Here is a 14345-nt window from a genome sequence, read left to right as displayed (position 1 = left end):
TTACCCGCATTTGGCGGGTGGGCGGGTGCTAATGTAAAGCCCTGGAGGGCAAACAACAAAGGACTTAGAGGTCAGCCTTGGTGTGTTGACCACTGTAAGGGGAAATATTCTGATTGAAAAATTGTCCTTTTTAAAAAGTGTACCATAGTCTTGTATTCCATACAAATCAGAAAATCTGAAACACTTACTAGTGCACTCTTTACATCCCATTGAATACCATTTACAGACAATGAAGTCCCATTTGTTTATTTGTTTTAAATCCTCTTTTCTCATAACGACATTTGGATTCAGTCAAAAGATTAATTTGGGAAGATCAAATCCAGATTTTAAATGAATGGCGTTACATAACATTGCTATAACCTGGGACTTGCATAACAATGGCTTAATCACAAAGGCATTCTGACATTCTTTGGTCTACACAGAATATTTGGAAAACAGTTAGTATTCAGAGGTGAAACTCTATGAGCACTATTTCTGCAAAAAAAAAGCTATAATGATAATGACCGTCATAAAATGAGTGCTGCTAGAATAACCATTTTTTGATGGAAAAGTGGCTGTGTTCTTGAATATAAACTTGTCTGTGTCAGCAGAAGAGGCTAGCAGAGCTCATCGTAGTTATGTCGCTAGTTAGCCTTCTATCCAGATCAACATCTAATGCCAGCTATCATTCACACATTAAAAACTCATTTAAAAAAAATCAAATTAAAAACTACAGAATCTTAACACAACCCCATACCATCAAATCTATAGAATATTAACACAACCCACTATCATAAAATAGGAAGAACTACACCAACAGAATTGCACTTATCTGTTCACATATATCATGTATGTTAGCAATAAATAAGGTGCTAAGCAGTCTGTGTGACTAAGGAAAATTATAGTAGCTCTGCCATAACCAGTATATTCACAAATATTCTTTGAGTTGGTGAAGGAAAGACGACTTCTCTGGAAAGCATGGAGGGTAGGCACAAGAGTGAGCAAAGGAGAGTCTCAAAGCTCTCTGGGAGCTTGGTTGGTAACCAACCTCAGGAGAGCAGAGCGGATTCGCAAACGCAGGAGCAGAAAGCATGCACTAGCTTCTTCCAAGACCCCTTCAAGTATGTCCGAGACCTCTTTGAAGAGAAGAAGTCTGGGAAGCTCCAGACCACCCCACAAGAACTAGAGAATCACATCAGGGAACAGCTTGGCGACAACAACAAGAACATCCCCCTTGGCTCACCAGGGTATGTTCCCTGCCCTCCGGAACCTGCCTTCAAATTCGATACCACACCTCCCAAATGGACAGAAATCAAGCAGGTGGTGTGAAAAGCAAGATCTGCATCAGCACCTGGACCAAACGGCATACCCTAAAAGGTATACAAGAACTGCCCCATGGTGTTGAAGTGACTGTGGAAGCTAATGAGAGCTGTCTGGGAAACTAAGTCTATCCCATTGGCATGGTGTAGAGCTGTAACCACCTTCATTCCCAAAGAGAAAAACTCCCATAACATCACCCAGTTTCGAGACATTGCTCTGCTTAATGTGGAAGGGAAGATTTTCTTCACAGTCGTGGCTAGACGCATGACCAACTACCTTCTGGCCAACAACTACATCAATACCAGCTGCCAAAAGGCAGGGGTCCCAGGATTTCCTGGCTGTGTCGAACACTCCACCATGATCTGGGAACAAATTCAGACAGCCAAATGCAAGAAGCTAGACCTCCACGTAGTCTGGCTGGACCTGGCAAACATGTATGGATTTGTCCTGCATCAGCTCATCATCTACGCACTCAATTTTTTCCACATGCCTACCTGCATCCAAGATATGGTTTCTGCCTACTTCAACAACTTCTATGCTTTCTTCACAACCCAGGAAATAACAACTGATTGCCAGCAACTCGAGAAAGGCATAGCAATGGGTTTTCAATCTCACCCATCCTGTTTACAGCTGCCTTCAAAGTCATCCTCATTGGCGCAAGACAGATGGCCCAAGGAGTTAGAGCTGAAATGGGACAGTGTCTTCCAGCCATGAGAAGCTACATGGATGATGTTACAACACTCCTACAAACAGCTGCTTGTACAATTCAACTGTTGAGACCAGAGGAGCTCCTCAGCTGGGCAAGGATGAAAATCAAACCAGCTAAGTCTCGAAGCCTGTCCATTCGGAAAGGGTCCAGGAATGACAACATTGTCTTCTCTGTCAATGGAGAGAAGATCCCACTGTTGGCAGAGCAGCCAGTGCGAAGCCTTGGGAGGCTGAGCTCTCGGACAAGCACATGGCTCACTCCGTCATGTCACAGCTCTCAGAAGGCCTGGTGAAGATAGACCAAAGCCACTTGCCAGGAAAATTCAAGGCCTCATGCTATCGATTCACCCTTTACAATCACCTGATGTGGCCTCTGAAGTTGAGTGAGAGCTCTGCAACAACAGTACAGAGGATGGACCTGAAAGCAAACAACTACATCCGCAACCTGCTGCAAACAACTACATCCGCAACCTGCTGCAGCCTTTGTGACACACAAAATCCAAGCTTGCAGGACATCCTCACTGACTGCAAAACAGCTCTGACCCAGGGCCGATACAGATGGCACCATGACCAAGTGCTCCGGAAACTGGCAGAGGTATTCAAGGAATGCAGGCTTGACTCCAATAGAGCCAGCCCGTCATCCTCCAAACCATGGATAGGTTTCATTAAACAAGCAGTGGAAGCAGGAAACATCAGCCAGAGGGAGTGGTCTATCTTGAAATCTGAATGCGAGTGGCAGATGAAGGTCGACCTTGACCAGCAGCTCAAGTTCCCTCCCAAAATAGTTATTACTTACCTATGGCCAGATATCATTCTGTGGTCCACCTCTGCTAAGACGGTAATCTTGGCATAACTCACAGCACCGTGGGAAGAAATGATGGAGGCAGCCTTTGAAAGAAAAAAAGGAGAAGTACAGTGAGCTTGCTGCAGCTTGTACAGAAGCAGGGTGGAAGGTATGTGCCTACCCTGTCAAAGTCGGATGCAGAGGCTTTGTTGGAAAATCCACTCAGCAGCTACTGAAGACCCTTGGAGTCACTGGGTCCAAGCAGAAGAAGGCCCTCAGGGAACTGGCTGAAGAGGCAGAAAAAGGGAGCTTCTGGCTCTGGCTCAGAAGAAGAGACCCAAAGTGGGGGAACCAAGGATCTTAGGGCCAGCCACAGGGAGCAGTAGGGAGACGTCCCTATCGCTGCCCCACCACCTAGAGATGTTCTGGGTTCAAAGGGGCGAAACATCTGTGAAGGGTGGCTCCCAGCTGATGACCCTGTGGCTGGCCCACTGGCACAGGCTGAGGTGCAACAGGCAGAAATGCCCTGCAGGTAACACCTGTGCTTCCAACTTTAAACTAACCTTCAAGATGCCAAATGAAAATGCATACGGTAATGCCAGTCAAAGGGCTTGAACTTTTATTTATTTTAGAAGAGGTTTACCAGGTTGATATTCTCCCAACCTCATGGAGTTTCTGTAGCCCATGAGCAAAATTGGCACCTTGTGACAGTGACTGTAACCTCAGTTGGGTAGCCTATGAAAAATATCATAATCAGCCTCTTTCCCATTTTTGTCTTGCCAAGGAATGAAAGGAGGGAGAGCCAAGATGCTAAGTAGTCAAAGAAGTACTCAAAAATCCTTGTAAAAGTTTGCATAAAATTGTTATGGTAACATCAGCACTGTTAAGGGGAGTGCATTGACATCACCTCGGGTGACACTAACTGTAGTACTGATTTAAAAAAAAAAAAATAATAAAATTGCCACTGCCCCAGACAGCAGACAAGTATTTCAGGGCACAATTGCAAGTTGATTGTTCTACCAAGCAGCGATGGTTGGAATTGAACATAACCAAATCCTAAATTGCTTGCAAGCAGGGCATCTTTGACAAATACTTATATTGCTCTAACTGCAGCATCATTTTAATTCTGACACTAGTAGTGCAGCTTGCTAGGCCATAGAAGATCTGCAGGCTGTTCAGAAACTTCTCTTGAGGCTGCAGTGGGGAGCAAAGCTATCAACTGATGTGACTACACCTACAGGGTCTACTAGGAAAAGAAGGCAAGCTCTTTGTGGTGCCATAAAAAAAAAACAGCACTTGCCAGAGGGTTCATTTGCTCAGCTCCATGGTGAGGAGAAAATGTAGAGGAACTAGTAGTGGCCATGGGCAAAATAAGGTATCAATTCAACAGTGCTGTTTTGCATGTAGAGATCAAGATGTATAAAGAAATTTGGCTGAATATCATTCCCTAAGATTCAATGGACATAAAAATCTTGAGACAGAGCAAAAAAAAAAAAAGCATGGGAAATAATTAGTGATGTAGTGACACAAATGAGTAGTCAAACTTCATCATCATCACTGCTGAACCCAATCCAGGCTTGAGGCAAACCCAGTTTGGTTGACTTGGCCAGAACTGCAGCAGTAGGGTGGCTGGTTCCTGTCTACACTCACACATATAGGCAATTTAGAGTAGCCAGTTAACCTAACTGCATGTCTTTGGGGAAAATTGAAGCACCTGGAGGAAACCCATGCAGAGAACATGCAAACTCCACACAGAAAAGCCCTTGTTAGCCACCGAGCTCGAACCCAGAATCTTCTTGCTGTGAGGCAACAGTGCTAGCCAATACACCACCGTGCCACCCGTAGTCAAACTTAGCTAGCTCAAATACCATTGCCAGAATCCACACCATTCAAAGCTCACTTTAAAGATCTAAGTGTAGTCTTTGCACTGTGGCATAGCAAAGACCTTGGTTTCCAAACTTGCCTAAAACAGCTTCTTTGGTGCTGAATATTCTCTCTGTGTCCAGACCCACACAGGCCATTGTAATTTTCAGGTCAGCTGGTAAAGGCTAATTCTGCTTCACTGAGCCCAGTAAACTCTCCCAACAGACCCTGAGGGGGAGATCTCACGCACTCTTTTGTAGGAGACATTCTTACTGGAACTTAGAGAGGGCACCCAACTCCAACTGTGCAAGTTAGTAGAGACCATTAAACTCGCCACTCGAAGTGTGGACTTACAAGGGTGATTCACTTCACCACTTCAAGGCCTACCCCTGTGCCATAATATCCAGGAGGCTGAGCCATGGTACATATAGTACTGTGTAAAGAAATACTGTAAAGCAAAGATGCAAAGATGCCTTCAAAAATAATGAAATGAAACACACACACACACACACACACACACACACACACACACATATTATATATATATATATATATATATATATATATATATATATATATACACACACAACTTCTTTGGTGCTGAATGAATAAAATATAAAAAACACTATAAAGTGCACTAAACCACAATAAACTGAACAAAGTCAATATTTGTTGTGTCAACCCTGTACTTTAAAAACATCAGTAGTCTTGTGTAAAATTTGTGCAGTTTTATAAGGAAATTTGCTGGGAAGTTTTGCTGAGAATCTGCCACAGTTCTTCTGGAGACTTTGTCACACTTGCCTCTTTTTTATGCAGCACTCATGTTTTGTTTTGTTTTCTGCCTGAAAAGTGGCTTGTTATATAATGTTACTTTCTTTACCCACATACAAATTACATATTTTATATGTGTGTGTGTGTGTGTGAAATTTTTTTTTTTTTTTTGGTACGGGCCCTGTAATGCAGAAGTCATAAAATAGACATCTATTTAAAAAAAAGCACAACTTTAACAAGAAGCTAAGATGAAGTTAACACAAAGCTAAAAATATGATGCTGTTGCCAGCTTTGAAAGATATGTTCACTTGTAGCTCTGACTGTACTCACAAGCTGCTACACAGATACATTATATAGCCAAAAGTGGTGAAAATAAAGGGCCCAGTCCTGTTTCAGCATGACACTGTCCCTGTGTACAAAGTGAGGTCCATAAAGACATGCTTTGCTAAGGTTGCTGTCCTTACCTCAACCCCACTGAACACCTTTGGGATGAGTTAGAACACTGAATGCACTCCAGGCCTTTTCGCATAACATCACTTCCTGACTTCACTAATGCTCTTGTGACTGAACGAGCACAAATTCTCACAACCATGCTCCAACATCTAGTGGAAAGGCTTCCCAGAAATCTGGATGCTGTTATAACTGCAAACAGGGGACCAGCTCTCTGTTAATGTATGTTTTTGGAATGAGCAAATTCGGGTGTGATGGCCAGATGTCCATACAATTTTGGTCATCTTGTGTCACTTAGAAAAATGACCGACGTGTGTACAAGGCAAGAAGAAGGAAGAGACCAGAAGCCATTAATGATGGTATTCTGTAGTGGACCATGACATGACTTTGTGTCTAAGGCTTCACCATGTGCGCACGTGCTTACAAGAACTTATCCTGGTGATTCAGAGGGGTAAATGAGAACCTGTTTTCACTTGCCACCTCCTTGGAACTTAACTTGCTAAAACTAATAAACTATTTATTAAAGCAAGTAAAACTATACCCCTATTTCTCATCCAATTACAGACTGTTGATTTGAAATAAGAGTTTTTATTAAAACTGAATTCTTAGAGTAATAGATTTTTGTAATAAGGCAGCAATTGTAGCTAGGCATCATTACTATAAGACCAAGGACATTCACAAATGCAGCCACTCCACAGATGATTAAAACCATTTGGGTAACCTAGTGAACCCATGCTGTCTCTTTCATGGGCCAGAAGTACATTTCTGGGCCGTTCCATCATTGTACTTTATGTCCAGAAAAGCTGACAGAATTGTTGTTGGAAGGGTTAGTTAGATTTGTTTCAGACATTTCAGCAATGGAAACATTTAAAATGCTTGCTAGCTAAAGTCTTAAGTTTTCTGTCAGATTTTAACCCTACCATATGTTGTCAGTCAGATGTGTGAGGCCAAAGCCATGTTTCCATGCTCTTGTAAAAGAGCACAGCTAGAGTTTCTTAGGCATAGGACAAAAGATTGTGTCTGGGCTTGAAGTCAATTTTCCAAAGTAGTCATTCAGTTAAAAAGGAAACTTGAAATGCAGTTAGCACATTCTGAAGAGAGACATCCAATAAAGCCACTTTTACACAGTATTTTTGTTTGTTTGTTAGTTGTTTCTATTATTTATCATGTTGCATTTTGAGAGAGACAGCATTTGTTGAGAGCATCATACCATGTTTGCAGGTTATGATACAAAATCAACATGACTACTTAGCAGAGGTAATAGAAATACACAAATTCCTTACTCAAGTTAAGGTGCAAATACTGATGTAAAACTATACTTTGGTAAAAGCTGAAGTACAGCTTCAAGCTCTTCACTCAAGTTAAAGTACAAAGTCTTTAATTTTACTTTGGCTTTGAAAGTACAGGAAAGAATTACAAATGAAAATAATGTCACAAATGAGTGTTTTTTTTTTTAATTTTTTTAGATCCTACAACTTTTGCCAAAGCACCAAGAAACATAGGCCAAAAATTAACAAACGAATGAACACCAATTCTTTCCCCAGTCTCTCAAGCTTTAGCTATCATGATAACTCTGATGATGATGCAAACTAGCTTGCATGCCAGTCGCTAACTGTTGCAATACAAACTAGCTACAAAGTGGACCGAGATAGTGGGTGTGTTTGTTTTTAGTTATTTTTCCTTTCTTGGTGTAAGAGTGCTCTCATATGTGTACAAACAGCCAAATAAAATATAACAGTGACAAGGACAGAGCAAAGACTTGTGCATGATGCATTGAGAAAGACAAAAGGAGAGATAAACTACAAAGAATGTAAAAAAAAACTGTGTGCAGAAAAAATGGCAAAACTACTACTAAATGCAAACATAAAACTAAAGAATATAAACTATACAATATGAATAAAGAATGTAAATAAGAAACATCAAGAAGAAGAAGCCTTTATTTGTCACATGCACACTCAAGCACAGTAAAATTCAGCCTCGGCATTTAACCCATCTGAAGCAATGAACACACACATGTACACACACAAGTGAGCAATGAGCACACACACAATGCCCAGATCAGTGGGCAGCTATACTACAGCGCCTGGGGAGCAGTTGGGGGTTAGGTGCCTTGCTCAAGGGCACTTCAGCCCAACCTTCAGGCCATGGCTGCCCCATGTTAACCTAACTGCATGTCTTTGGACTGTGGGAGAAACTGGAGCACCCAGAGGAAACCTGCACAGGCACGGGGAGAACATGCAAACTCCACACAGAAAGGCCCCTGTCGGCCGCTGGGCTCGAACCCAGAACCATCTTGCTGTAAGGCAACAGTGCTAACCATTACACCACTGATTGATTAGCCAAATATAAGTTAGAAACAAATGTATAACAACTTTGAAATAACTAGGCATTAGCATACCATGAAGCTAATTTGTACTTGAATGACAGTTGAAAAACAAGAAGTTCTTGGAAATAAAAGTTGGACAAAGGCTAAATGAAGCAGTGTAGGATTTAAAGACACACATCGACATAACCAGAGCAGGGCACATTGGATAATGCAAAGTAGACAATGGTATAGAAGAACGAAATACAAGCAAGACTTCTCAATGAGATTTGATACTCTGGGTATTTACACTGGTATTTAGTAATACACAGTACTGACACCTTCATTTTTTATGCCTCCGCCACCATAAGGTGCAGGAGGCATTATGTTTTCAGGTTGTCCGTCTGTCCGTGCATCCGTCCGTGCGTCTGTCCCAAAACCTTGTGAGCGCGATCTCAAAGACTGATGAAAGGAATTTCACCAAACTTTCACCATTTGTGTGCTTTGGGACAAACATGAACTGATTAGATTTTGAGATCAAAAGGTCTAAGGTCACTGTGAGGTCAAATGTCTGTCCGAAAACCTTGTGAACACAATATCTCCAAGGCAGATGAAAGGAATTTCACCAAACTTTCACCATTTGTGCATTTGGGGACAAAGATAAACTGATTACATTTTGAGGTCGAAAGGTCTAAGGTCAAGGTCACTGTGAGGTCAAATGTCTGCCCGAGAACCTTGTGAACACAATATCTCCATGGGTGCAAGTATAAAATTTTCAAAAACCTGAAAAGTCTGACAAAGTCAGACGTGCATGGCACAGCCATGCGGGGGGGGGGGGGGGGCAAAGGGGGGTGAGCCCCCTTAGGGCTCGAAAAAAAAATTGAAAATTACAAGTTAAAATGATTGTCTCTCATGCAATCTCATGCAAACATTTATAATATTAATAGTTATATGATTTGCATATTCACATCAAAATGTTTAATACATTTCATCAATTCATCTGAAATAACAATATTTCAAGTACAAGGCTTGATATTTCAAAACATCTAGCAACTACTAATTTAAATGTTGAAACAACCATTTTTAATATGCTTTTGCTGTGGTACCTTTTTTACAATATATACACAGCTTGAGTTAAAATAAGGGGCCACATGTCTTGATGTCCTCAGAAACTCCTGGATTTTAGCAAATAACAAGATTCAGCTTTTTCCATATACAAAAATATCTATATTTTATAATCCATTACTGACTACAAATGAGTTTTCAACCTAACAACCACATTAGAAAAGATTATAAAAAAGCTAACAAACTTGTTTCAAGACCTACCTTACTTTTATTTAATAATTGAAAGGTAATCAAATGTCAAAAAAAACCTTGTTTATAAAAGTAGATACTTGTGATGAATAATTTCAATTCTAGAAGAAAGCACATTACATTTGCACATCACACAATATCAGATGACAATTTAAATCACCAATAAATGTTTTGAATTCACTTATTACTACATAGCACAAAAATCAGAAAAGTGCACGGCCAATATCATTAATTTCAAAATTATTATTATTGTATTGAAGCCTTCTGATAAAAACTTCATTTTGACATATTTTGATCAGCAACCAGAAGGAAAGCACGTGGATCTGTCGCAAGGGAGGGAAGCGAAATAAGGTTTATTATAAAAGCTGAAGTTTCATTGGACGGCAGTTAACAGTGAGCCAATCAAAAGCACCGTTCTAACTTGCACCAAAAGAAACGGCGATTCATGGGAATAGCTGTGTTGATTTGGTCGAACAACGTGCTACGTGCGTGAAACATGATATCACACATGTATAACACCGTGAAACAACGGGCTAGTTAGGACTGCTCGTCAGTGAGCGGTGTATAAATTGAATGAGGTTTGTGGCGAAGACGAGATGAAAAGATTTGTCTTGTGCAGAGACTGTACTGCGGTAACCCGGTAATACGCTGAGAGTGAGACAGTGAGAGGGCCACCCCTATACCCCCCCCCCAAAAAAAAAATCTCAACGGATTTACACGATTTGGAAAAATGACTTTTTCAGAACTGAAAAAAAGCAGAGCTTCCGGCACATGCCGGAAAACTTGCACCCATGTATCTCCAAGGCAAATCAAAGGAATTTCACCAAACTTTCACCATTTGTGCATTTGGGGACAAAGATAAACTGATTAGATTTTGAGATCAAAAGGTCTAAGGTCAAGGTCACTGTGAGGTCAAATGTCTGTCCGGAAACCTTGTGAACACAATATCTCCAAGGCAAATCAAAGGAATTTCACCAAACTTTTACCACTTGTGCATTTGGGGACAAAGATAAAATGATTAGATTTTGAGATCAAAAGGTCTAAGGTCAAGGTCACTGTGAGGTCAAATGTCTGTCTGAAAACCTTGTGAACACAGTATCTCCAAGGCTAATACAAGTAATTTCACCAGGTCAAGATTACTGTGAGGTCAAATGTCCATCCCTAAATCACAACTTAATAAGGCGTGTAGTCTACCGGGCGGAGGCATCCCCATCGACACCATTGGCATCGAGTTCTATCTAGTTTGGTACAAACTTTGTTATAGATTTTTAATTCATGACTTCTACATTATTAAGTCAGTAAAAAAACATTTTAGAGTTCCAAACATTAGTTTTCCAGAACAAAATTAAATTTTACAGAAAAAATGTCTGTATGTCAGTAAAGAACGCAGCATATTATGTAAGACACAGAAACCTCATGAAGGCTGCTGGGTTTTGCTGCAAAATAAGAAGCAACTGTGACAAAGGATATGTACGGACTGTCAGTTCAAATCCAATTTATGTGCTCATCTGATGAGAATCTGATCATGAGCCTGAACAGTCGAAGATGACGAGACCTGATTTTTACAAATCTGTTTCAGACCACATTCATATGTGGTTTAAAAAATGATTCAAGTCACTTTTTTTTTTACAAATCCATTTAGGTCTGACTGCTCTGATCATATTTCAGATGTTTTTTGTTTGTTTTCTTTTACATCTGTGATTTATAACACCACGTAAAGTTCAAGTTTACATTACACGCACAGGAAACATGCTAGTTTGGCAGTGCAGGAAATAAAGTAGAGCAAGCAAAATTCCCCTGTCTCTGAAGTTGTCTCATTATTTTTATAAAACCTGTGCCACAGCACCACATTGCCATGTGGTAAATAAGCAAGCCCATTTAATTACCATCAATTTTGGTTTGTTTATATCAACTACTTCTACTTCCGGGCACAATGTCATTACTATAGCAAAGAATGAGGATTGCTACACAGACACACAGATCGGCTCTGATCACTTGTAATATATAATGTGGACAGTCAGTCAGGAAGCTCAGACTTAAATTGGATACGATAAATAAATAAATAAATAAATAAATAGATTTGAACTGACAGTCTGAACGTAGTCAAAGTATCCAGAAGAACTGTGGCCGGTTCTGCAAGATGCTCAGTAAATCCTAAAGCTCATTTCCTTATAAAACTGCACTCATTGTACCTGAGACTACTATTTTATTAAGCAAAGGGTCATCAGCAAATATTAACTTTGTTTCATTTATTACTGTTTAATTCTCTTTATAGTATTTTTAATGTAGAAACCTTAAATTTCATTATTTTTGAAGGAATCTTTCATTTTTTTTGCATGTGTCTAAAAGCTTTGCAAAGTACTCCACATCATGTGATCCTTTACCCTTCTGTTTGTTTTAATTATCTTTTTTGTCACATCTCTTATGGTGATGATACACGGGGCAACTTTTTGGGCAATGTTGCCGAGCAATGTTGCTGGCAACGGGCAACTAGGTGAGACACAGGGCAACTTTTCAGGGCAACTAACAATGGGAAATGGTCCAATTTTGAAATGTGGTGAGTAAAAGTAAAAAGCCTTAGAAAGAAAAACTCAGTTAAACAATTCTACTTTGCTATTTCCTACCTTTGTCATTTAGACACATTTAACTTGTATCATGGAGTTTTGTTACTGCTGTTCTAGCATTTTGGTGCAGGAATAGCATGCCAAGGACTCTGACTCAGAAAAAACACTCTTCTGCCCATCAGCATATGGTCACCACATGGGCAGAGTCTTAAAGATTGACTTGTTTTGGTAGTAAAAAGAACTGGCTTATGTCTTTCTTCATTGTGAAATGCTGTGGTAATAGTTCTGGTCCAACTAGTAACAGCACATTTGCATTTTTGCACTAATAGCATTTTGTATCTTCAACAACAACAACAAGAAATAGGTCAAGCAATTTTGTTTATATGGTTTTCCCCCCCCCATTTCATTTCTATATACGAATGTCTCCAGTGGTATTAGGTTATTATGCGCCTTATTGTGATGGATGAAGTGAAGTGTTCCCGTATAAGGCAAGTTAGGTCAAAGATATAAAACTGAAAAACTGCAGCACAAAAGCCAGAGTCTTAGTGAAGCATAATGGGACACCACATCAATTATAGGCTTATAGTTCTTGAAGTAGAATATTGTAAAATACATTACATATTCTGAAATATTTATGATATGATCTTTCAAGCATAATGGATATCCACCATAGCTTACATTTTTGGTCCTAATGTAACACAGACAAACTTTTTTTTTAAATCTTTCAATTCAGTTATGATTCAGAAAATGTAATGTACAACTCAAATTGAACTAAACTAAGTTCATTTGGTTAGTCAGGTTAAAACCCAATAAAGGGACCTGTGTTTGACACCCCTACACTGGGTGGATCAAGCTGCTCCCATTAGGGGTCGCCACAGCGGATCATCATGATCCATATATTTGATTTGGCATAGTTTTTACACTGGATGCCCTGCCTGACACAACCCTCGCCAGTCAGTCCAGGCTTGGGACTGGCACCAAGTACAGTCATGTGAAAAAAAGAAAGTACACCCTCTTCTAGTTACATGGTTTTACCGATCAAGACATAACAAAAAAATCATCTGACCCTTACCAGGTCTTAAAATTATGCAAATCTAACCTCAAGTGTAAAACAACACACAACAGATTCCACCATGTCATTATTTATTTAACAAAAATTAAGTGAAAATGCAGAATCCATGTGTGAAAAAGTAAGTACACCCCATGATTCAATAGCTTGTAGAACCACCTTTTGCAGTAATAGCTTGAAGCAATCGTTTTCTGTATGATTTTATCAATCTCTCACATCATTGTGGAGGAATTATGGCTCACTCTTCTTTACAACATTGCTTCAGTTCATTCATGTTTGAGGACATTTGTTTATGCACAGCTCTCTTAAGGTCATACCACAGCATTTCAATTAGGTTGAGGTCTGGGCTTTGACTTGGCCATTACAACACCTTGATTCTTTTCTTTTTCAGCCATTCTGCTGTAGATTTGCTGGTGTGCTTGGGATCATTGTCCTGTTGCATAACCCAATTGCGGCCAAGCTTTAGCTGTTGGACAGATGGCCTCACATTTGCCTCTAGAATACTTTGGTATACAGAGGAGATCATGGTTGACTCAATCAGTGCGTTTACATGCACATCCAAATCGAGCTGCTGTCGGTAATCGAGCTAAGGGTCCCAGCAGGGGTGCCAGAGAAATCCAATCCTACATGCACACAAGGAAATCGAGCTATTGTGTGAGGTACATTGTGCACCCGAGCCACAGGCGCTACACGCCCCATCGTGTTGGTACACTTCCGGTTGTCGTCATGAAGAAGAGCTATTCAAGAGTATAAACAAAGTTATCAGCAATGTTGCCAGATACTGCTGACGTTTTCCAGCCCAAAACATGTTCAAATCCACCAAAATGCACTTAAAACTGCCCAATCTGGCAACACTGGCAGTTCCGTGTTCACAAGTTCCATGCTCAAGCTGTTAGGCTTGCTCTAACAGACTGTATGGCTACAAACTGTCCTGCGCAGACCACTGTTTTGTAAGACAACTTATTTTGCACAATTGTATATTTTTCTAAAGTCCATTTTTTATTTACAAAAAAATATTTTTTTTGCTTACAATTTAACTTATGTCTTAATAAACACACAAAAAGTTCAATTGTTTTGTTTTTATTGACATTCTTCAGATGTTGGACATATATATATATATATATATATATATATATATATATATATACTCCTGTGGGTTCACCACCCACAGAGGTAGCAGTAGGGGTTTGGTGCAGTGTGGATTGGGTGGCAGTCGAAGGC

At 40.1% G+C, this 14345-nt stretch overlaps 1 protein-coding gene across 1 annotated transcript in view; it reads left to right on the top strand.

The window, feature by feature from the left end:
* The window catches only part of fsip1 (fibrous sheath interacting protein 1), a 104233-nt gene that overhangs the window by 41096 nt on the left and 48792 nt on the right, over positions 1-14345 (top strand). The gene's annotated exons all lie outside the window — the stretch shown is intronic.

The sequence above is a fragment of the Neoarius graeffei genome, chromosome 11 (genome assembly GCF_027579695.1).
Source record: "Neoarius graeffei isolate fNeoGra1 chromosome 11, fNeoGra1.pri, whole genome shotgun sequence".
NCBI classification, from domain to species: Eukaryota; Metazoa; Chordata; class Actinopteri; order Siluriformes; family Ariidae; genus Neoarius; species Neoarius graeffei.
This window is presented reverse-complemented; position numbering and strand designations above follow the sequence as displayed.